Here is a 26,337-nt window from a genome sequence, read left to right on the forward strand (position 1 = left end):
GGAAGGATTCTTGGACACTAAACATCGCAACGTTCGCTCCAAATCCTGGTTGGCTCGCTCAGTTTGACCATTGCTCTGGGGATGAAACCCCGAGGACAGACTGACAGTCGCACCCAGAAATTTACAAAATTCGCCAAAATTTGGACACAAATTGGGGTCCTCTGTCAGAAACCACGTCTGTCGGGAGGCCATGAAGCCGAAAGACGTGGTTAACAACAATCAATGCTGTCTCCTTGGCTGAAGGTAATTTGGGCAAGGGAATGAAATGGGCCGCCTTCGAGAACCGGTCCACCACGGTCAAAACTACCGTGTGACCCTGGGAGGGTGGGAGGGCGCGATCTAGCGAAAATCTAGCGCGATATGGGACCAGGGTCTCGAAGGCACCGGCAGCGGTTGAAGTAACCCATCTGGAGGTTGATTGGAAGTCTTACCCGTGGCGCAAACTGAGCAAGCCAATACAAAATTGTGAACATCACGAGCCATGAGAGGCCACCAGAATCGTTGCTTAACTAAAAATTTAGTTCGATTGACTCCCGGATGACAAGCCACATTGGAACAGTGTCCCCACTGAATAACGCTGGGCCGTAAACCCTCCGGCACAAATAACCGATTCGGTGGACAACGAGTCGGAGGCGTTACCCCTTCTAAGGCCTTCTTGACCTTCGATTCGACCTCCCATGTGAGTGTAGAGATGAATAGGGTTTCTGGTAAAATGCACTCGGGAGTAGACGGGCGTTCGGAACGGTAAAAAAATGCGCGATAAAGAGTCGGGTTTGATGTTCATGGAACCCAGGCGGTACGAGAGAGTAAAGTCAAAACGACCGAAAAAAAGAGCCCACTGAGCCTGCCTGGAGTTAAGTCTTTTAGCAGTACGAATGTATTCCAAATTCTTGTTATCGGTCCAGACGATAAAGGGTACCCCCGACCCCTCTAACCAGTGGCGCCACTCCTCCAATGCTAATTTGACCGCCAACAACTCTCTGTTGCCAATGTCACAATTGCGTTCGGCAGGGGATAAACGATGAGAGAAAAACGCGCAAGGATGAATCTTGTCGTCTGAAGGAGAGCGCTGGGATAACACTGCCCCTACCCCCACCTCTGACGCATCGAGTCTCGGCTGCATCTGACCACCTGAACGTCGTTCTGGGGGAGGTCAAAGCGGTCAGAGGTGCGGCTAGTCGGCTGAAATTGTGAATAAAACGCCGGTAAAAATTGGCGAACCCCAGAAACCTCAGTAGGGCCTTACGGGAATCTGGACTTGGCCAATTCACCACAGCCTTAACTTTCTCAGGATCCATGCGCATTCCCTCAACCGAGTTGATGTGTCCTAGGAAAGGAACAGACTGTGCATGAAAAGCGCATTTCTCCGCCTTGACAAAAAGCCCATTCTCTAGCAACCTCTGAAGCACTTGTCGGACGTGTTGCACGTGTTCCTGGAGAGACGATGAAAAAATCAATATATCATCCAGGTAGACATTTATGAACCGATCGACCATGTCTCGCAAAACGTCATTGACCAGTGCTTGGAAGACCGCTGGGGAGTTGGAAAGGCCGAACGGCATGACCAAATATTCAAAGTGCCCCCTGGGGGTGTTAAATGCGGTCTTCCACTCATCCCCCTTCCTGATGCGGACCAAATGATAAGCATTCCGTAAATCCAATTTCGTGAAGATAGATGCTCCTTGCAACCTCTCGAAAGCTGAAGACATCAACGGCAAAGGATAAGTATTCTTTACCGTGATGTTGTTCAACCCCCGGTAATCAATACAAGGTCGCAACGATCCATCCTTCTTCCCCACAAAAAAGAACCCCGCCCCCGCTGGAGAAGAGGAAGGACGGATGAACCCCGTTGCTAGAGAATCAGAAATATATTTCTCCATGACCTCTCTCTATGGGACAGAGAGTGAATATAATTTGCCTTTAGGCGGAGACGTACCTGGCAGTAACTCTATGGCACAGTCATAGGGACGATGCGGAGGAAGAGAATCAGCCTGAGACTTACTGAACACCTCCTTCAGGTCCTGATACTCCGTGGGCACGTTTGATAAATCCACTGTCTCCTCCTGAAACATAGGAACAGAAACAGACGGACAGGCGGACACAAGACAGGACTTATGACAAAAACTGCTCCACGCTGCCACCGACTTGAGCTGCCAGTCTATTTTGGGGTTGTGACGATTGAGCCATGGGTGACCAAGAACGATGGGTGCCAGTGGAGTGTCCATAATGTAAAAGGAGGTGGTTTCAGTATGATTTCCAGACGTGATGAGAGTGATGTCTTCAGTGATCAGTGAAATAGTGGGGAGTCTTTGACCATTGAGTGCGTGAACCTCAATCTGGTGTGACAGGTGTCGGAGGGGAACTTGAAATTTTAGTGCAAATGAGTGATCCATGAAATTACCTTCAGCCCCTGAGTCCAGTAGTGCCCGACAGTCGTGGAGGTGAGTTGACCATCGGAGTCTTACCGGTAGGAAGGTAGATGTAGATGAGGACTTCTCGGCAGAGATCCCACCCGACAATAGCCTCATACTTACTGTCGGGCTGGGCCTTTTAACGGACAATTGTACGCGAAATGTCCAGCTCCACCGCAGTACAGGCAAAGGCCCAGGGATCTCCGCCTCTCCTTCTCCTCCCGGGAAAGCCGGGCTCGACCCACCTGCATGGGCTCCTGATCGTAGGTGGGGCTGACCGCGCCCCTGCCTCCCGAACGTTGTCCCTCGATCCCTCCAGAAAGGCGGTCCAATTGAAATCTTCGGCTGCCTCGTGATAGACGTGCATCCACTCTCAGAGCCAGCGCGATCGGATCATTAAGTCTGGTGGGAAGGTCCAATAGCGTAGATCTCTTTTTGGACGCGGTCAGCCAGCCCATGCAGGAACATGTCCTACTGCGCCTCCTCGTTCCATTGGCTCTCAGCTGCCAGGGTGCGAAATTCGATCGAAAAGTCTGATACGGACCTCTCTCCTTGTCGCAATTCAGCCAGCACCCTGGCAGCTTCTCTTCCTGTCGCGGCCCGGTCAAAGACCCGCCGCATCTCGTCGGAGAGCCGCCGGAACGAGGAACAGCATTCGTCTTGGTTTTCCCACACCGCCGTTCCCCATAGCGCCGCTTTCCCCGTCAGAAGTGTCAGAACGAATGCGACCTTGGTCTGCTCCTCTTGAAACGTTCTGGGTTGGAGAGAGAAGTGCATATCACATCTGGTTAGGAACGCACGACAGTAGTTAGGTTCACCTGCGTACGATTCAGGGACCGGTAGACGAGGCTCTGACGGGGATGGGTCTGCTGGTGGAGGTGGGGGAATCGGCGGTGCGGGTGGCACAGTGGGAACACGAAGCTGTTGAATCTGTTGGGTGAGCCCGGACACCTGCGCCACTAAAGCCTGAACAGCACGAGCCGTATCGTTGAGATTCTTTTCTTGAGTGTCCATTCTCTGTATGCTGTTACTCACGAATGCCTCCAATGAGGTTGAAGAGTCTCCCGCTGCTTCCATGCTTTGATGGTCAGATCGTTCTGTCATGATAGATTGACGGAAGCAAGTGCAGATAAACTCTTTTATTTAAAGTGGTAACAATGAGGAAGTCCAACACATATACACAGGTAAGTGGTGCAGGGACTCCGATGGTCAGATGATCCAAGTGCAGAAACAGTGGTGCGGTGATGAGAGTCCAGTGACGAATCGATATCCAGATAATCCACATAAACAAGAACCGGAACAGGATGGACATGAGACTCGAACACGACTGGAACTCAGACACACCGGGGAAACCACATACAACGATCTGACAAGGAAGATGAGAAGGTGATGAGTATAAGTATACAAAATCAGACGAGCTGCAGCTGGTGATGGGATAATGAGTGGATGGCTGATGAGCGCTGATGAGCGGCCACGCCCATCTAATAAGCGCACCCACATACAACAACAGAAACACGAGACAAGAAGAAGACATAGGATTTACCAACCGTGTCAGCATTTTACCGAGTTGACGTGGGTGTTGACTATGTTTGCATGGATTTGCCTCAGAATTAGAATTAGCATTTGAATAGCACACGCTGTCAGTAGGCATGTTCACATTAGGGGGTAATGAGGATACATGAGAACTACATCTCTCTCTTTTCATACAGATTACATAAACAGAATATTTGTTTTCGTTTTGAATGAAATAATTTAAAAGTAGACACTTAAATGTTTATAAAGATATACACTCATATACATATACACTTCAAAAGTTTGGGGTCAGTGAGAATTTTATTTTTATTTTTTGGAGGAAAGAAATCAATACTTTTATTTATCAAGGAATAATTAATTTGATCGAAAGTGACAGTAAAGACATTTATAATGTTACAAAAGTCTTTTGAACTTCCTATTCATCAAATAATCCAAAAAAAAAAAAAAAACTGTACGACTGACAGACCAACAACTGTTTCAACATTGATAATAATAATAAATGTTTCTTGAGCATCAAATCCTCATATTATACTGATTTGTGAAGGATCATTTGACACTGAAGACACTGACACTGGTGATGCTGAAAATTCAGCTTTGATCACAGGAATAAATTACACTTTACTATATATTCACACAGAAAACAGCTGATTTACACTGGAATAATATTTAATACTATAACTGATTTTTATTGTATTTTTAATCAAATAAGCGCAGCCATGGTTAGCAGAAGAGAATTCTTTTAAAAGTATTTAAAATCGTACCGACCCCAAACTTTTGAACGGTAGTGTATGTCTGTGTCAAGTCAAGTCGCCTTCATTTATAAAGCGCTTTTAACAGTTCTCCTCTGGCTAACAAACGAACAATGCATGATTCACAAGTTCACATCTACATATAATTATTATGGTAAAGGTTATGCGTACTTGGCGTGCTGTCCAGGTGGAGGGCTCCGAGCTCAGAATTTCTGCCCGAACCCAGAGTACTCCCCCCGTTGGTAAGAGTAGATGGAACTAGAGATGGAACTAAAAGTGAGGAGATGGGGTGGAGGTGGGATGCTGATATACTGTCAAGGAACAAAGGAGGGTTCTGCTGTTATTTATCTTGTCCTGAGTTGATTACTGATTGATCTCCACTTGTGCTGATTTGGTTAATTATCTGCACCTGCTCCTCCCGAACCTTGTTAATAAAACATCATTTATGATTCAGGCAGCATTACAGATCAGAAGTCAGATTGGATTGGAACATTAAAAATATTTAATTCAGTTCTATCTGGTTGAAGATCAGATTCATCACGCTGGTATGGAGACGGGTTTGTTGAAGATAAATGCCACTGGCTGTTGTGTCGATGAGGCATTCACAGGGGATAGTCTAGTTGAGACGATCTCTGCTGACATTTCAGGGATGCCTTGTGGTCGTGTCTAGGCACAGGTCCTCCATCTGATCTGGCCCGGATCCAGCTGACTACGGGAAACCTCGGGATAAACAGAGAAACTAACATTAGTGTAGATGCCATTCTTCTTATGATGTAACAAGTGCATCAGGTGTTATAGGAAGTGTTCCCGGTTCCGGCTGACCTAGTTTGTGCAGCCTAACAATCATTTAAAGGCCAGGTTAAAGAGATGTGTTTTTAGTCTAGATTTAAACTGACAGAGTGTGTTTGCTTCCCGAACAATGCTAGGAAACGGATCTACCGCCTGCGGTTGATTTTGATATTCTAGGTATTATCAACTGTCCAGAATTTTGAGATTGCAATAGACGCGAAGGACAATACTGCGTTAAGAGCTCACTCAAGTACTGGGGAGCTAAACCATTTAGTGCTTTGTAAGTAATTAGTAAGATTTTAAAATGTATAGGATGTTTAATGGGGAGCCAATGCAGTTGACAGAACGAGGCTAATGGTCATATGTCCTGGTTCTAGTAAGAACTCTAGCTGCTGTGTTTTGGACCAGCTGGAGTTTGTTTATTAAGCGTGCAGGGCAACCACCCAGTAGAGCAGGGGTGGGGAACGTTGATCCTGGAGGGCCACTGTCCCGCAGAGTTTAGCTCCAACCCTGAAAAAAACATTCAGCTGCCTGTAACTTTAGTAATCCTGAAGACCTTGATTAGCTTCAGGTGTGTTTGATTAGGGTTGGAGCTAAACTCTGCAGGACAGTGGCCCTCCAGGATCAACGTTCCCCACCCCTGCAGTAGAGCATTACAATAATCTAGCCTTGAAGTCATGAACGCATGAACAAGCTGTTCAGCATTTGTCATTGAGAGCATATGTTGTAGTTTAGATACATTTTTAAGATGGAAAAAGCGGTTTTACAGGTGGTGGAAATATGGCTTTCAAATTAAAGATTGGTATCAAAGAGCACACCCAGGTTCCTAAATGACGACAAAGACATGACAGAGCAGCCATCAAGTGTTAGACAGTATTCTAGGTTATTACGTGCAGAGGTTTTTGTTCCAATAACTATGTTTTTTTTTCAGAATTAAGTAGTAGGATATTACTAGTCCTCCAATTTTTATATCAGCTATGCATTCCGTTAATTTTGTGAATTGGTAAGTTTCATCAGGGCGCAAAGAAATAAAGAGCTGAGTATCAACAGTGAAAACTAATGCCAAGGCCAAGATATCTCCAAAGGGTAGCATGTACAGGGTGAAAAGCAACGGTCCTAGTACTGAGCCTTGCGGTACTCCTTACTGAACTTGTGATCGGTATGACATCTCTTCATTTACTGCTACAACCTGATAACGGTAAAAAAACTATGATTTAAACCATGCCAATTCAATTCCACTAATGGCAAAATAATTTTCACACTAGCCGTTAGTTCGGCACGGGCCACGGTTCGCATGAAAAATGTTATGCTAATGTGAACGCTGTCATGGGACCCGGGTGCGCACTGGGGTACCGAACCCGAGACTACCTGGAGGAGGTGGTCTGAGTTCGGTTGCTCCCGAACCGTGCCGCGTTTCGCGTGAATGTGAAAGCAGCACGGACTCGGGTGCGCACTTGTTCAGGAAGTAAAGTGACCTGCGCATGCGTTTTAGCTTATTGTGATGTATTGAGTTAAATAAAACACTTATAAGGGATGATAGTGTTGACGATTTACCTTGGTTACGAGCGAGAGTGAGCCTGCAGTGTATTCATGCATTGCGCATGAAATCTAGGGCACCAAATTTGGAAATCCACTGTCTCCTCAAAAGAGTCTGTTTGCAAGCAGCAGAAGGCCACCTTATGTGACACACGCACAGTAAACCTGTATTGTTCACTCAACTGCGCATAATAGCAGCGAATTAATAAAAAACACAATATTGACCCGCGTTCTGTTTTCTATCATGCGCCGTGCACGTTTGCGATGACGTAATATGCACGCAAACACAGCAGGGTTCGATAGAATCAAGTTGAGTGTGAAACCAGACCAACGCTGCGGGGTACGGTGGCCGAGACAGCTCGACGCGCTGCAACTGAAGCAAACACATGCAAATAGAAAAAAACGCGTGCAAATATAAAAAAACGCATGCAAATAGAAAAAAACACATGCAAATAGAAAAACACGTGTGCAAATAAAAAAAAAACACCTGCAAATTAATAAAAACATCTTCATCAGTTTCACAACACACGTGTGCTCCAAATACAGAAACGCGCTGCAAAAGTTCACAACACAACCAAATACAGAAAACGCGCTGCAAATAACACAGACCACAACGGAAATGTTTCCAGGGGAACCAAATAAGTGACGAACCCGGCTGGGATGTGCTTATTGCTCGTGAGCTTCCCTATGCCCTACTCCCTTCGAAGGGCAGATTGCAGAGCCCTTAAAGTGGGACTTTGGAGTGAGCAGGGCTCTAGTGTGCTGTTAGGCAGCCGTGTGGAACGCACTTGATGAAGGGAGCAACGAAAGACAACGTAATTTCCTCATTATTTTCACCTGGGATGTTCCCATGACAACGCAGCACGGTGTCCATCAGCTGGTCTTACGACAGAAATATAATGCTGTTAACACAACGGATGCAAATACATTTTTATTTTTAGTTTACAAAAAAGCTTTTAAAATATGCGTTATATATCTGTGTGTCTCAACTTTAAAATTTTGGACCCTACATTACCTAACATTTCTTACAAAACTTTTCTTTATGAAAATGTAATAACATGAAACAATTTGTACAGTGTAACTGATGTATAGATAAATATCTTTCCTTCACGTTTTTCTTCTTTATCTTTTTTATTTATTTATTTTAGTTTCCAGCTCATTGTTCTTTTCTCATTTGTATTCTGATGACATTGAACATATTGTTAATACATTTTGTACATTGTATACAAGTTGTATGTCATAAAAAAAATTTAATCTCTGTAGGTTTTGCACAAAAAAATAAAAAAATAAAGTATAATTTTAAGCTGTAAGCACCAGCACGCATAGATTTAGGGATATCTATGCCAGCACGTCCCAGCCGGGTTCGTCACTTATTTGGTTCCCCTGGAAACATTTCCGTTGTGGTCTTTGTTATTTGCAGCGCGTTTCTGTATTTGGTGGTGTTGTGAGTATTTGGAGCACACGTGTGCTGTGAAACTGATGAAGATATTTTCTTAATTTGCGGGTGTTTTTTTTATTTGCACGCGTTTTTTTTCTATTTGCATGCGTTTTATTTTTTTGCATTTTTTTTCTATTTGCACGCGTTTTTTTTCTATTTGCATGTGTTTTCTTCAGTTGCAGCGCGTTGAGCTCTCTCGGCCACCGTAGAGGGGGGCGCCGGGAACAAACGCGCACGGGCACGGACCGCAGCAAACGATCCCAGTGTAAAAGCCCCCTAATAGAGAGATACAACCAAGATCGAATGATAAGCAAATCATTTGTAAATTGAGCGTCAGCGTTAGTTCTGGCAGGCCAAGAAGTCAAGATGCTCCTAACGCTTTCGGCCGACAACATGGTCTCATCAGCGATCTGCTCAGCTGAGCTGCATCAGCGCATCTGCTGTTCATCTCCCCTCGCTGCTAATGACTACGCTCAATCAGGGCGCCTTATTTAAGCAGATTCAGTTCGCTCCTAACTGCTTGCTGCTCGCTCTCTGCAATATTGAAACAGGACTCGATGTATTCACTCTCCATTCATCTCTGAAAGTCTTCACGAAGCTAAGCTAAGTTTCTTTTTAATGCTCATTGTTAAAAGTTATTAGGATATGGGCACCATGCTGTTGCTAATGCTATCCGTGTGCTTGGGCTTATCTAGTCGTTTTCTTTTAAATGCTCTTGCTAGGCTTATGCGATGATATTGGCAATGTGCGTTACTTATCTGTTGTCATTGGCAACTGCTCGCGTTGCACATGCAGTGATTTAGCACTATGCAGCACAGATCAAGCAGCTTGCAGTGATAGATAGTTAGTAAATAACAATTCATGCAAACTGAATTATTTCTGCTGTGGCACAGCTCTAAAAAGACATAGTAAACAGTCACTATTCAGTGAGTCAATTAAAAGAAAGTCTCATCTGCTAAATCTTACTTGTCTTTCTTTTGCTTAGTTACATTGTCCCTGGATGCCCTTACTGGCTGCTTAATTCATCCTTCATTTATTTTTATCACAGGAGGTTGTTTTATGGTCTGTTTGGGGGAAATGGTTCAGCTCTCCTAGTCCTAATTCAGGTGAGCGTCCCCTAATGCTGCTGCTGTCCCCCGACTCTCTGCTAAATTCATGGTGCTCATGAATGGTCAGGAGACTCATCTGAACTGAAACATATTTGCCATCTAATTCGCATTTATTCAAATTAACAATTAAAGATTTCTAAGCATTTTAATTGTCTAATTCCATCTCTTGTCTTATTCACAAGAGGTTGCCAGGTATGGTTTGTTTGGGGGAATATTTCTGCTCTCCCAGTACTAAACTGTGAGCGTTCCCTAATGCTGCTGCTGTCATGGTGCTCATGAGAGGACTCTCTGAACAGTGCCATACCGCCAAATTTTAATTATCAACCTGAATTGCAATTTATTCAGTACAATTTCCTAATCATTTTTATTGTCATGTGTGTTCTTGACTTAATGGACCTGACAGAACTCTAATGAGAGCAGTCTCAGTACTATGATACGGTCTAAATCCTGACTGGAAATCCTTGCAGATACCATTTCTTTCTAGTATTTTTGACAGAAAGGGTAGATTTGAAATTGGCCTGCAATTGACTAATTCTTTAGGATCAAGCTGCGTTTTTTGAATAAGAGGTTTAATCAGTGGTGGGCCGTCAGGGCCAGCAAGACCTTCTCTCCTGGCCTAAACACTATCAGGGCCCTATCTTACACCCGGCGCAATGCAGTGCCAAGCGAAACGCAAGTGTTTTTTGCTAGTTTCAGTCCGACGCAGTTATCATTTTCACGTCCTGCTCCACGTTGTTTAAATAGCAAATGAATTTGCGCCCATTTGTGCGCCCATGGGCATGCTGGTCTGAAAACGAGGTGTGTTCAGGCGCATTGTTGGCGCGTTGCTATTTTGAGGCAACAGAGACTGCGCCATTGACAATATACAGCAGGTGGTCAGAGTTGGTAGCAACATCTCCTCCCCACTGACCCTTAACACAGGAGCTCCTCAGGGCTGTGTTCTCTGTACTCTCCTGTACGTGGCCGAGTACAGGAGAGTACAGAGAACACAGCCCTGAGGAGCTCCTGTGTTAAGGGTCAGTGGGGAGGAGATGTTGCTACCTGTCACAGTGTCTGGTTGTGTTCCCTTGTTTGTCACTAGAGGTCCTCGTTATCACGGTGTCCTTCACTATTGACTTCATTTCCCAGCATTCTGTCTGTCACTGTCACTCATCAGTTCATTGCACTCAGCTGTTCCCCGTCATCATTGTTCCCAGCTGTTCATTGTTAGTCTTGTTAGATCTGTGTATATATGCCCTGTCTGTGTTAGTATGTGTACGGATTCGTTGTTATTTGTCACTACACTTCTGGTCTGTGTTCTAGCCTGTTTCTTGTTTTGTTTATTGTGTTTGGATTGCTAATATGGACTTTGAACCCTGCCTGGATGACTATGAATTGGATTGCCCTTATAATAAATATGCTGCATTTGGATCTTCCTGTTTTCCCGTGTGTTCCCGTGACAGAACGAATCCGTCACAAACAAGATCCAGCGGTATGTTTTTTAATATCTCTTCCCGAGCCACCGAGCGGGAGAGAAGGGATTTGTTTGAGGGGACCCGGTTGGTCAAGTTTCGCGGGACCCGTGGAGGTTGCAGCGGAGGAGGTGGTCGAGAGGAATTCCAACACCATTTTCCACTCAGGCCACTCTTCGACCCTGGGCTGGTGCAATCCAGTCCAGAGTTTCATCCGGCGCCGTTTCCATCCAGCCCAGAGCACGCACTTCACCAGCGGAAACGGCGGAGGAGGAGGAAGACCCCTAGCCTCTCCAAAGATCCGGAGGCCGTGTCCCAGCAGCCCGCCGCTTTTCTGGAGGCTGATTCGGAGACTGTTTACATTCCGTCTGCCCAGCCAGAGACTGTTCACATTCCGTCTGCCCAGCCAGAGACTGTTCACATCGCGTCTGCCCAGCCAGAGACTATTCACGTCACGTCTGCCCAGCCAGAGACTGTTCACGTCACGTCTGCCCAGCCAGAGACTGTTCACGTCACGTCTGCCCAGCCAGAGACTGTTCACGTCACGTCTGCCCAGCCAGAGACTGTTCACGTCACGTCTGCCCAGCCAGAGACTGTTCACGTCACGTCTGCCCAGCCAGAGACTGTTCACGTCACGTCTGCCCAGCCAGAGACTGTTCACGTCACGTCTGCCCAGCCAGAGACTGTTCACGTCACGTCTGCCCAGTCAGAGATTGTTCACGTTCCGTCTGCCCAGCCAGAGATAGATCAAGAGATGCCCATTCGTGTGGCCGCCAAGGCTATGATGGATTATTTGGAGCATCTGGCTCGGATCCTGGAGATGCCACTGTCTGCCATTCCAGAGCCGGAGCCAGTGCCCGTTCCCTGAGCCGGAGCCAGTGTCTGTCCCTGAGCCGGAGCCAGTGTCTGTCCCTGAGCCAGTGTCTGTCCCTGAGCCGGAGCCAGTGTCTGTCCCTGAGCCGGAGCCAGTGTCTGTCCCTGAGCCGGAGCCAGTGTCTGTCCCTGAGCCGGAGCCAGTGTCTGTCCCTGAGCCGGAGCCAGTGTCTGTCCCTGAGCCGGAGCCAGTGTCTGTCCCTGAGCCGGAGCCAGTGTCTGTCCCTGAGCCTGTTCCAGTGCCCCCAGACAGGATAGCCGCCGCGGGGCCGTTGTCGGTTGCTGTTCCTGAGCCGGTGTCGGTTGCTGTTCCTGAGCCGGTGTCGGTTGCTGTTCCTGAGCCGGTGTCGGTTGCTGTTCCTGAGCCGGTGTCGGTTGCTGTTCCTGAGCCGGTGTCGGTTGCTGTTCCTGAGCCGGTGTCGGTTGCTGTTCCTGAGCCGGTGTCGGTTGCTGTTCCTGAGCCTCTGCCATGGCCGCCCGAGGGGTCTTCACCGCCCTGGCCGCCCGAGGGGTCTTCACCGCCCTGGCTGCCCGAAGGGTCTTCACCGCCCTGGCCATCTGGTAGACTGTCTGCTTCGCCCTGGCCGCCCGATGGACTCTCTGTTTTGCCCTGGTCCCCGGTCAAGCCCTCACCTCTTATTCCTGTCTCCCTTCATGGACCTGGCCCACCATCCCTCCCCTGATCCTCCACCATTCCACCTCCCTCCTGAACTCTTGTGTTGTGTTGTCGTGGAGCGTCTGGTAGCCGCTCCGTAGAGGGGGGGTTATGTCACAGTGTCTGGTTGTGTTCCCTTGTTTGTCACTAGAGGTCCTCGTTATCACGGTGTCCTTCACTATTGACTTCATTTCCCAGCATTCTGTCTGTCACTGTCACTCATCAGTTCATTGCACTCAGCTGTCCCCCGTCATCATTGTTCCCAGCTGTTCATTGTTAGTCTTGTTAGATCTGTGTATATATGCCCTGTCTGTGTTAGTATGTGTACGGATTCGTTGTTATTTGTCACTACACTTCTGGTCTGTGTTCTAGCCTGTTTCTTGTTTTGTTTATTGTGTTTGGATTGCTAATATGGACTTTGAACCCTGCCTGGATGACTATGAATTGGATTGCCCTTATAATAAATATGCTGCATTTGGATCTTCCTGTTTTCCCGTGTGTTCCCGTGACAGCTACCAACTCTGACCACCTGCTGTCTGCCTGTCCAGGATCCAGCTGCACAGTAAACTGTTCAGACCCAGAGCCCGGAGTTTCAGCACAAGCTTAGGGGGCACTATGGTATTAACCCTCTGGGCCCTAAGGGTATTTCAGGGCCCTGACGAAGTTTTGACATGCCTGGACATTTGTGCTTTTTTCAGTTGCTTAACCCTCTGGGGACCAAGAACGCACCCGTGCGTTTTGGCAGATTTTTTTTACATAGCAGAAAAATAGACTTAAACTACTCCATCATTTCTGGTCATACAGAGTTATGAAACATATAAAAAAAAAACTGTTAAATGTCTACTTTTTTATGTGCCCACCTACAATCGAAATAAAAAATTGTGCTTTTGTAAAATAAAGAAAATAAACAGGGTGTGCGTTCTGCCTCTCCGTGTCCGTGAACTTTTTTTCTGGAGCACGTCTCTAAACTTAAACAAAACTCAGCGAATACTATTCACCCAGACATGAGCAATATATGTTTATGATCATTTAAGTTTGTACTTTTAAATTATCTAATTTAAAACTAAAATAAATATTCCCTGTTTATGTAATCTATATAAAAAGAGAGAGGTCTCAGCCGTTCTCATTATCGTTCTCGCATCTCATTATTCCGCTAATGTGACACGCCCACGGAGAGCGAAGCGCTATTCAAACGCTAATGATCTGAAGCAACACATTGAGACGTGTAAACGCCCACACAAACTCGGTAAACACACTATATTTGTTTGTAAAGTTTTTATTGGGCATGTATATCTTATACAGTTTTCAATCAGCAATACAAAAGAGGCTCAAATATTTTTATATTATTGTACATATAAACCAAAACAAAAGTAAAAAACAAACAGACAAAACTGAAGTAGAATACAGTTTTGTAGCAGGAAGTACAATAGTAATTTATACAAAAAAAAATGAAAAGAAATAAATATTTATAGAGAGACTGATTGCAAGAAGTCTATAAAGGGTTGCCAAATCTTATAGAAACTTGAGGGATTGTCCTTCAGCAGATATCTAATTTTTTCCAAATGTAAGGTATTTGACATATCCCGAAGCCACATTTTGTCAGTGGGTATCGTTGGTCCTTTCCATGACATCAAAAGTAACTTTTTTGCAGTAATGAGAGAGTAGGAAATGAACCGCTGCTGGGCTGAAGTCAGATTTCTGAAAGACTGTGATATGCCCAGGATAATCAACAACGGTTCCGGTGATAATGTAGTCTTAAAAATTCTTGACAATACGTTAAATACATCAGACCAGTAAGTGGCAACTTTAGGACAAGAAAAAAAAGCATGAAAAAGTGTTGCATTGGGGGACTGACATTTATCACATCTTGGTGAAGCATTTGGGAAGATGTTGTGGATCTTTACTTTTGAGAAATGAAGTCTATGTATAACTTTGAACTGTATAAGACAGTGTCTTGTGTTATTGGAGCAGGAGTGTATGTATTCCAGAGATTCTTCCCAGATGTCGTCAGGAATATGGATACCCATGTCCTTCTCCCAACTGTCTTTATATTTGTTGGACGAGGGGGAAGATATTGTTTGTAGTTTGTTATATATATTGGAGATAAATTTATCTTTATATGGGGGTATAGTGAAACATTCATCTAGCATGGATTGTGGTTGTGTCTCTAAACCTGGCATAAGTTTTCGGATATAGTCTCTGATCTGTAGGTATCTAAAGAAATTATTGCTATGTAGTTTGAACTTTGCCTGTAACTGTGCAAAAGAAGCAAATTTACCCGCAGCATACAGGTCATGAATACAACATAATCCTGATTTCCTCCAGTCAGAAAACGTCAGATCTAAGTTGGAAGGGGTAAAGGATGTTTTTTTTTTGCAATTGGTAAAGAAAGGGGTAATGTTTTGTGGGTAAAGTGTAATTTGATTTGTTTCCATATACGAAATAAATTATGTATGATTGGATTTTGAACATTCTTTGATTTGTCTAGCGGTATTGGTGAAAGTACTAGGGCTGTGGGTAAATATGGATCACAGTCTTCCATTTCAATAGCTAACCAAGTGGGAAGTATATTAGAAGTAATGTTAAAGGAGTTTATGCTTTTAAAGGCGCATGCCCAATAATACATCATGAAATTTGGGAGGGCTAGTCCTCCGTTCATTTTAGATTTAGTTAAATGTTTTTTGTTAATTCTTGGAGTCCTGTGGTTCCACAGAAAGGGTTGAATAATTGAATCGATTTTCTTAAAAAAGGATTTTGTTAAGAAAACAGGAATATTTTGAAATGAGTATAGTATTTGTGGTAGAAAGATCATCTTAATGGCGTTTATCCTCCCCAGTAGTAATAGTGGCAAGGTTTTCCAAAACTGAATTTTGTTTTTAAGTTGTTCCAATAGAGGTGGGAAATTAGATTGTCTGAGAGAGGAAAGTTGCTTTGTAACCTCTATGCCTAAGTATGTGAATTTATCAGTGGTAACCGTAAAGGGGAATCTTGCCAACGTTGTGTGAGGGATGTCATGTACTGGCATTAGTAAGCTTTTGGTCCAGTTTATCCGATATCCTGAAAATTTCCCAAATATTTAAATTTTTTCAAGAATGGATGGGATAGATAGAAGAGGTTTGGTTACATATAATAAAATATCATCCGCATATAGCGAAATTTTATTTGTTGTAGTCTTAGTCTGATAGCCATATATTTGAGGGTCTAAACGGATACTTTGTGCGAGTGGCTCAATAGCAAGAGCAACAATTAGTGCTGACAGGGGACATCCCTGCCGTGTTCCTCTGAACAAATTAAATGAGGAAGACAAGTTGCGGTTTGTATGAATTTGTGCTTTAGGGTTTGTATATAAGAGTCTTATCCATTTTATGAACCTCTCACCTAAATTAAATCTTTTAAGTACTTCGAACAGGTATTCCCACTCTATCTGATCAAACGCCTTTTCAGCGTCGAGAGTCAATATGACTAGATCGTTGTAAGTTTTCCTGTCAGTATATAGAATATCGAACAGTCGTCGTAAATTAGAAGTTGAGGATCTATTTGATATAAAGCCCGTTTGATCGTTGTGAACTATTGTATTCATTAGAGGGGTTAATCTATTGGCTAGGATTTTTGCCTATATTTTATAATCTATGTTTAATAAAGAAATTGGACGGTATGAGCCTACGTTTAGCTCGTCTTTACCTTTTTTATGAATAACAGTGATTGTAGCCTGAGTTAGTGTTGGTGGTAGGGTGCCATCTAGTTGGGCCTGGTTGTACATTCTATGGAGAAATGGTGCAAAAATATTACTGAATTTTTTATAAAGTTCAACCGGTATGCCATCGGGGCCGGGTGATTTTCCACTTTTAAGGGAGGCTATTGCCTTTTGTATTTCTGTGGGATGGATATCTGTGTTAAGCTTTTACGAGTCTTCAGGTGAGATTCTTACGAAGTTACATTCGTCTAGAAATGTATTCATAGTATTGGGATCACTATTACATTTTGAGGTGTACAAGTCTGAATAAAACTGTAAAAAACGAGCATTTATCTTCTTTGGGTTGAGTAGTATATGTCCCCTGTCATCTCTAATCTTGTGAATAGCTCGATCGGCTTCTATTTTCCTAAGTTGAAGCGCTAATAATTTGTGAAGTTTCTCTCCAAATTCAAAGTGTTTTTGTTTAATGAATAAGAAAGCTGAGGTAATTTTCCTAGAGAGAAGTTGATTGAGTTGATATTTCAGATTAGTTATTTCTGAATGCAAATCGGGAGTGGGGTTTAAAGCATTCTGTCGGTCCAATTGTCGTATCTGTTCTTCAAGATATTTATGTTGAGTTACTTCTTTTTACTTTTTGGCCGCTTCATATGAGATTACGCATCCTCTTAGATAGGCTTTGAACGCTTCCCATAAAGTGCATGATGTGACTTCTGGGGTATCATTAATTTCAAAAAATAGTTTTATTTGAGCTTCAATAAATTCACAGAACTCTTTGTCTGTCAATAATTGAGGGTTTAATCTCCAAGATCTACTGGGTGGGTCCATACCTTCTTGATATAAATTGAATGTTAATGGACTGTGATCTGAAATAGATATGGTGTGATATTTTACATCAGTTGTGAATGGAACAAGTCGAGCGTCAATTAGAAAATAATCAATTCTGCTATAAGAGTTATGAACTGCCGAGAAAAAAGAATAATCCCTGCCAGATGGGTTGTTAAAGCGCCATAAGTCTATCAAATTCATACTTTTAAGGAATGAATTTAAAAGAACACGAGTTATTTTGGGGTATTTTACGAGATGATGATCGATCAAGATATGGGTCTAAAGGTGTGTTAAAATCTCCTCCTATTATTAACATAGTCTGTGACAAATTGGGGAGTAAACTAAAGACTTTTTAAAAAAATGTAGGATTGTCCATATTGGGAGCATTTATATATTGACGAGAGTTAGGGATGTGTTGTATATGTCTCCCGTGACAATGATATAACGACCATCTTTATCGGCTATGGTGGAATTATGGATAAAGGGTACCCCTTTCTTTATTATAATGGCTGCGCCTCTTGCTTTTGTAGAAAAGGACGTGTGATATACTTCTTTTACCCAATTAGCTTTCAGTTTGTTATGAAAATTATTTTTTAAATGTGTCTCTTGTAAAAAAGTTATGTCTGAGTGTAGTGACTTTAAGCGATACAAAACTTTACCTCTCTTCACCGGGCTGTTTGCACCACGTATATTCCAGCTTGTAAATGTCAGTCCCTTTTTAACATTCAATGCGTCTGTCATATGTAATGGGACGGAAAATTGGCATATAAATGGGATGGGAAATCGAGTATCTATATGCATTATAGTAAATTAAATCTGCTTCTATTGCTGCACAAAAGTTGTATTTCCGCATGATAAGCGAACACAAACACACACATAGTAAACAACAAATAAATGAACAACATAAACTTAAATACCTTAGGCTAATCTATAGTAGCCGCAGGAAAACAGTTAGTGGGAAAAAAGCCAAAAAACAAAAACGAAACTTCCCTGTATGAGTAACCTAGCTTATAAAGACTGTGTTACTCCTTTTGGAGGAGGCTCCTCAAGCCTAACTATAAAGTCATGGCCAATTGTAACACAGAAGAAAATATTTGTAGGTTAAGTTTGAAAAATAAGAGGATAAGAAATGAATAAGACTTGTATGGTAATCATACGTTGTAAAGAGTTTGTAAACTTATCAATAAATTCTTATACATTAATCGTACTGGATATCTCTAGAACAGAATTTAAAGGATGGTGGAGAAGCACTCACAGTTTGTAAGGGTCCCTATCATCGAGGTAGGATATATGATCCTACCTCGTCAACGTCGAAGAACAACAGCTTTCAAATGCCATCATGGAATGCGCAAAGGAACTGTGCCCTCCCGCCCGTCGCCGAACACAGCCATGGATATCGGATGAGTTTCTCAGTATGGTAGACGAACGGAAGCGAGTGAAGCTGGTCAACTTCGAGCGATACCGCCAGCTCAACAAGGACGTCCGATGCCGAATGAAAGAAGAACGAGAGGCTTACTGGAACCAAGTAGCAGCTGACTTGGAGGTGGCGGCCTCGAAGCACGAGTACCACACGCTTTATCGAACCCTCCGCCGACTGAGCGGGAAGGCTAAATCAACGAACGACAACATCCGAAAAGCCGAGGGCACCTTTGTGCGATCATCGACGGAGCGTCTACAACGTTGGAGGGAGTTCTTCGAAACGTTGTACAATCACGACCCACCGCAAGGACCCCCGGCGGAGCCGCCACAATTCGAGCCACCAGAGGCCGAGATGTCCGATGCCGAACCGACGCTCGCAGAGGTAAAGGCGGCCATCCGGACTTTGAAAAATGGCAAAGCGCCTGGTGTGGATGCGATCACCACAGAAGTGATCAAGGCTGGTGGCGACGTTCTTCTCCAGCGAGTACACCTTCTCCTGCAAAACATCTGGCGTACGGAGAAAATACCAACGACATGGAAGAAGGCCATCATCATCCCGATCTTCAAGAAAGGCGACAATCGGGAATGCCAAAACTACCGCGGCATCAGTCTGCTCTCGATCGTCGTCAAGGTCTTCATGAAAATTATCCAAGCATGCCTGCAGAAACACCGTGAGCAAACGAGTAGAGAGGAGCAATCCGGCTTCAGACCGCAACGGGGGTGCTGTGACCAGATATTCAGTCTCCGCCAGGTGATGGAAGAGCGAATTCGATGTGGAAAGCGGACGGTCATCGTCTTCATCGACTTTCGATCCGCCTTCGACTGCATCGTCTGGCCAGCACTTTGGACGACGCTGGAGAGCGAGCACATCTCACCGAAAGTCATCAAGCTCCTGCAGGAAAACTACAATGGATCATCAAGCCAAATATGCATCCGAAACGAGCTATCTGCGGAATTCACCATCCGCACTGGAGTCCGCCAGGGAGACGTCGCCTCACCACTGCTCTTCAACATCGTTGTCGATGCAATCAGGAGGAAAGTCTTCGAGGGTAGGCGAGGAGTGCAGTTCGACGAAAATGGCTCATCAGTAATGGATCTTATGTTCGCCGACGACAGTGGCGTGCTGGCCGAGGACGATGCCGAAGCCACGGACATTCTCTACGAGACCGCCCGCGTTGCCCAATCATATGGTTTGAAAATTAACATTGACAAAACGAAGGTACTGACAACAGATGGATCGCCGGCCAACGTCCACCTTGACGGCATCCAGATTGAGCAAGTTCAGAAGTTCAAATACCTGGGCTTACTGATTGAGAAGAAAGTTGCGTCTACGGCGGAGACCCACAGTCGAATTGGCCAAGCAACCGCAGCATTCGCCTCGCTGTGGAAGCGAACCAATATTTCCATCCCAACCAAAATTCGCCTATTCCGGACGCTAATCCTGCCGATTCTACTCTACGGATCCGAAACGTGGACGGTGCTGAAGGCGGACCTCAACAAACTCGAAGCTTTCCAAATGCGATGCCTGCGCCAGATCTTGCGAGTATCACTTCGAGATCGCCTTCAAAATGAGGACATCCGGCGCAGATGCCAACAACCACTGATCGAGGAACAAATCCAAAGACGACGACTGCGATGGTTTGGCCATGTTTGCAGAATGAGCGGGAGCCGACTACCACACCAACTCCTCTGGCGTAACCGACCCTCCCAGTGGAGAATCCAGCGAACGGCACCAAAGAAAACGTGGCTCAAACAGGTTGAGGAGGACATCAGAAATCGCAGATTAAATATTGACGACGCCAAAACGACCGCCTTGGATCGTCCCGCATGGAAACGCCTCGTGAATGAGATTCGACAACCATTGGCACCCACAGCAGCGTACGGGCTTAGGAGCCAATCCAGACCAAGTGCCAGCTTGGGATCAAAGAAGAAGAAGAAGAAGAAGGATATATGATGTATTATCAGTCTTTTAACTTCTTCCAGTTGATCCCGGTGGTGTTGCCGTGAGACGCTCAGCATACTCCTCGGCCTTCTGCGGGTCTGTAAAGGATGACTGGGAGCCGTTATGAGTCACTAGGAATCTCGCTGGATAAAGCAAGCCGTATTTGATGCCGGGTTGGTTGCGCAGTAATTGCCTGGCTCTGTTGAATTGCGCTCTTCGCTTTGCCACTGATGGAGGGTAGTCGGGGAAGATGCTTATGGCTTTACCTTGATACTGGAGATTTCTCATAGCGGCAGCTTTGCGGAGGATGTCTTCCAGGACGTGATAGTAATGAAGGCTTATCACGAAAGGACGCGGTGGGTCAGAGGGGTTCGAACGTTGGCGAAGGGTTCTGTGGGCTCTGTCAATGAGCGGAGCCTCGTCCAGTGAGAGTACCTCTTTCAGCAAGTTGGCAATAAAGTCCCTCGGTTTTATCGTTTCCGCGCCCTCCCGTACACCCGTAGTTCTGATGTTGTTTCTACGAGATCTTCCTTCTAAATCTTCATTCTTTTGTTTAAGACTGACAACTTCGGCATTGAGATTCGCACCTGTTGCTCAAGTTGGTTAATGCTATCAGAGTGTGTTGTGGTGGCCTCTTCTATGTCAGTGAGTTTGGTCTGTTGCATCTGAGATTTCGCTTCAAGATTAGCAATAGACACCTGGGTGATGTTATTAGTCGTAAGAATCTCCTCTCTCAGGTCGTTATACACACGCTCGATGCGTCTGTCCAATTTCTCACAGATGTCATCTTTTATCTTGGACATTTCACCTCTGAGTGCTGTATTGGCAGCTAGTAGGGCTCGGTTAGATGGATCCTCCTCGTCACCGCTGGAGTCTTCGGTCTGTGTGCCAGGTAAGGCCGGTGGTTGGTTGAGGCCTAGTTGAGTCGGTTTCGGTTTCTTGGATTTTTGTTTACTCATGTTGAGATATCCAGTCGAGCTTGAAGTCTTATTGTTTTAAACGTAAACACGTTCCGTAAGCATAGGATTTACGTAGTTGTTGGCCCTTGAAAGTAATTTTAAAGACCAAATCATAAAGATTTGGCTGACGGAGCTCTTAAAGACGCGTCTTACTCTGTCATCGCTCAGTGGCGCCCCCTCTAAACACACTATATTTAGTTAGATTAATGTACTGTCGTCTTGCGCGGCTGTGAGGAATAATCCTGGGACATTTACCTACCTCAGAACAAGTGCTGGTTTATTTTCACTTCGAGGAGCGAGCTGAGCTGTAAGTGCTTTGTTCTAATCGCGATATATAATAACGTTAGTGTCTGTAAACGCAAAAATAGCCTACTGTTTAAATTTGAATCATGTTTCTGTGTGTGTGTGTGTGTGTGACTAGTGTTGGATAGATTATAAAGTTTTAACTCTAAAATAGACATCAAATAAGCTTTTGTTAGCAGTTTCTGCTCATATGTTAAATATATAGTATGTTTTGTCAATAAACTAATCAACTAAGAATAGTGTTTGTTCCAATGCAAGCTATATAAAAATAATGAATCCTTAACTTTGAAATATGTATGATAAAATGTATTGGCCTACTAAGACATTTATGGAAAAAGACAATTTTTTTTCAAGATGTTTCCAACTCTAACTTTGAACCAATTCTGTAGAATGGCCCATATAACCTATTTGAACAGGATTTGTTTCCAGGTATGACTAAAAATGTGCTTTTGACTTTCATTTAAATTTTGATTTTAATATATATATATATATATATATATATATATATATATATATATATATATATATACTGTATATATATATATGTATGTATGTATGTGAGTGTGTGTGTATTGTCCTTGCATTCTTTCTTGTGTGACGCACCTGAATGAAAGGCTCATTAATATGCGGGGTCTTTGTCTTCTCAACCACCTAATTATTCACAATGGGGTTGGGCCGTTGTGTGAATGATGAGAAAGGATGATTTTCAGATCATTTTGAAGCAAAAACTCTAGGCCACAACTTCCATTAGTCAAAAGTCTTGTGGACACATATTTAGTATGTGTTTTGTGGCTTTATATCAGAAACTTTAATTTTTAGTTTTTTCAATAACCATGCATAAACAATATTCTTTCAAAAATACAAACATGTACATACATGTTGCTCACATATTATGGTAGCCCTGTTTGTGCTAAATAGAGTGTAATTTCACCTGTGCCATTAATATGTTTATAAGCAACTGAAAAAAGCACAAATGTTATGGAATTATTTTTGTGCCGATAAAAATGAACGTAACTTTTCAAGAAATCAATGAAAATATAAATTGAAACTGAATAAAATATCTTTGAAACTGAAAAAGAATGAATCGCAGGCAATTTTTTTTTACTTTGTTTTTAATACACTGCATGTTTTGCTAACTATTCCTCATATTTCTTTTACTGATCTAAACTTACAAATGCGCTTCAAGAGTTTTCATTTACGCTTCTGAAGTTTTCGTTTGCTTCTGAAGTTTTCATTTACGCTTCTAAAGTTTTCGTTCGCTGTTTCGACACAAATCTCTCGTGGGGGCAGGGCTAGTAGCAGTGTGTTCTCATTGGTTACTGAGTTTTTGATTGACAGCTTTCTTGACCTGGAAGTGAAGACGTCAGTGTTGTGTTTACATGTGTGGATCTATTTTTTACAGTCTATGGTGTGGGTGTGAGCGTCTGTAAGCACAGCTTTCTATTTAATTTAGGTGATATTAAGTTTATATCTGTATTTATTTACTGCTACACTATATTGTTGAGATGATTTCTTATAGAAGGAATAGTACAGACAAATGATATAATTTGTCATCGTCGATATCAGAATACTGGATAGCCTACTCGTGGTAAGTCAGATTTTTTTATATATATTTTTATTAATTAATACTAAACTAATACTATTTATAATACAGTACTTGCTTTTTCAGGCGGAGAGGCATATTAGAGCTCAGTGAGAGCCCATAACATTATCCAGCAGTGTCGTCTTGATTTAATTGGTAAGTTAGCCCAATCATTACATGACTTGTTTATCTAACGTTACATACGGTTACATTACAGTCTTCGATTAGATCATATTTCCCCCCTGCCACCCCAAACAACATTGGGCTAGAGTACTGTACAGTATCTGTACTGTAGCCTACAGTACAAAAAGTACTGTATCAGACAATGACCGATGCCATTGGACCAGAGCGCTGTCAATCACTGCCCGATTCAACTTTGGCAATGTAAAGCCAATTGCTGATTAATTTGCGATGCAGAGTTTTTAAAAGAGGAGAGACAGGACTTGACCACATTCCACGTCTCTATTCATAATATGTAAACACTCAATTATTTTGAAGTATCACCCTGGGCGCAATATTTATTCTGCAAAATGCAACAAAATGCTTTTTCTGTGTCCATATTTGAGCAATAATAATGCAAAAAAAAAAAAACATTTCGGAGAAAAATGTTGAATTTTTAATAGTCTTTAATAATAAATATATGTCCAAATGCAAAACCTAATACATGCAAGTAATTATGACTGAAAACATCCAGCAACTAGGGAATACACAGCCATGGATAAATGTTTATAGGGCTATACAGCCATCTACTGGTTACACAACAGTATTACAGATGATAAATGGTGCATGACTCGGAGGTAAATATTTAGTACTGTAAAATCCCTTAAAACATTTATATAATTTGTTTGAAATAATTATTTTAAGTCTGCAACTTGTTACTGCATGTGGGAGTTCAAAGCAGTTTGTATTGTTAGATTATAATACATTTCCTTTCTCATTTTCCAGGGAGTTGAGCAACTTTTCCATAAACAAAATTCTGATGCTGACACAGAGGATGGAGTGATAATACCAGAGATCAACTGTCTCCATCAGACAATAATGTTACTTTGTTCAGACATATCACCTTTGAATGACTGGGATCCTGATCTTCAGACACCTGATGTATTTTATTTTAATATTATAAAATAGCAAATATTTTAATTTCTTTGGAGCTCTAGATTAAAACAAACACAGTTTACAAGTACACAAGAGGTTGCAGTTTATCCTTATTAGTCTATGCTGATCATGGATTAGCATACCAACTGCATATGAATGGGATAGTTCACCCAAAAATAAAACTCACATATTCTCACATATTTTACTCACCCTCATGCTGTCCCAGATGCATTTTACTTTCTTTCTACAGATAAATACGAATTAAGATTTTAAGGAAAGTAATCCATCTCTGCGAGTCCTAAAGATGCTTTAAAAACCACACACAGTGACCGTGATGTCCATGCGACCTCAGTGGATGAATCAATGAAATCAATGAATCAATGTAAATTTATTTGATTTTTTATTTAAATTCATTTAACTGATTTTATAAGTCATAATTGAACCTGTTGATGATTGTTCAAATATATTTACAATTTTAAATGTTAGAAGATAATATTAACTAAATGAAATAAATAAAATGATCAGCATGATTAAAAAAATGGGAACAAAAATATTCTTTGTGTGAAATATGTAATGAAATGCCCTTTGAGGTCTGTATCATCTGACAGCAAGCCACGATTGTAATTTTCATAGTTTAAATTCCTCTTATTTAAGTGATCATACATTTTGATGGTGTAAATGCATATGGTAACAATGAGAAAATTTGATGGCCATGGTTGCCAACCTTGATTACCTGGTTGAAGTGAAACTTTCTTGACGGCTGAATATATCACACACGTATACTAGTAGGCTATTCTCTTTAAATTGTAATAGCACAACCTAATCAGAGCCTAACATGCAAAAGAATCATCAGGAATAAACAAATATTCTCCTAAAACATTGGACACAATATTTTAAGTAGGCATATACAGTAGGCCTACTTTGATGTACAATTACACCTGAATAGACTAAAGAGATCTCTTGCGCTCCTAAAAGTTTCTGTTGACAAAGTAGTAGCAGCAGCAGGTAAATACAGATAAAATTCAAAAACAAACATAACTTAATATCACTAAAATTAAATAGAAAGCTGCGCTTACAGACGCTCACATCCACACAAGTAAACGCAACACTGACGTCTTCACTTCCAGGTCAAGAAGCTGTCAATCAAAAAATCAGTAGCCAATGAGAACACACTGCTACTAGCCCCGCCCCCACGAGAGATTTGTGTCGGAACAGCAAACGAAAACTCAGGGAGCGTAAACGAAAACTTCAGAAGCGTAAATGAAAACTTCAGAAGCAAACGAAAACTTCAGAAGCGTAAATGAAAACTCTGGAAGCACATTTGTAAGTTTAGATCAGTAAAAGAAATATGAGGAATAGTAAGCAAAACATGCAGTGTATTAAAAACAAAGTCAAAAAAATTGCTTGCGATTCATTCTTTTTCAGTTTCAAAGATATTTTATTCAATTTATATTTTCATTAGTTTCTTGAAAAGTTACGTTCATTATTATCGGCACAAAAATAATTCCATACAAATGTCAGGGCATGTCAAAACATCTCAAGGACCCCAAAAACACCTTGGTCCCCAGAGGGTTAAAAACATATTAATGGCTAAAGTCTGATTACACTGTATTCAGCACAAACAGGGCTACAGTAATATGTGAGCAACATGTACATAAAAGTTTGTAGTTTTGAGAAAATAACGTTTATGCGTTTTTTTAAAAAAACTAAAATTTTAAGTTACTGAAATAAGGCCATATAACACATAGCAAACATTTGTTCACAAGGCTTTTCAAAACTGGATCTTGTTGCGTAGAGTTTTTTCTTCAAAACAATGTGAAAATCATCCTGATCACTCCTTCATACAAAACAATATAGTCATTACAACTTTTGTAAGACACTAATTGTCAGAATGGGTGATATGCGAAAAGGCGTGAAACATCATGAATAATGCTGTGAGACAAAACACCTGAAGAGACAAAGACCCCGAGGAGA

General features: G+C 42.6%; 1 protein-coding gene and 1 long non-coding RNA gene across 2 annotated transcripts in view; both read left to right on the forward strand.

Moving 5' to 3' along the window:
• LOC130087361 (phenylethanolamine N-methyltransferase) overlaps positions 1-26,337 on the forward strand; it is a 77,425-nt gene that overhangs the window by 6,189 nt on the left and 44,899 nt on the right. The window lies entirely within an intron of this gene.
• LOC130087363 (uncharacterized) lies at positions 23,363-24,442 on the forward strand. The gene is made up of 2 exons (XR_008807357.1): positions 23,363-23,424; positions 24,214-24,442. It is a non-coding gene; the product is annotated as an uncharacterized LOC130087363 (long non-coding RNA).

The sequence above is a fragment of the Rhinichthys klamathensis genome, unplaced genomic scaffold, assembly GCF_029890125.1.
Source record: "Rhinichthys klamathensis goyatoka isolate OS25496 unplaced genomic scaffold, OSU_Roscu_1.1 h1tg000108l_1, whole genome shotgun sequence".
Taxonomy (NCBI): Eukaryota; Metazoa; Chordata; class Actinopteri; order Cypriniformes; family Leuciscidae; genus Rhinichthys; species Rhinichthys klamathensis.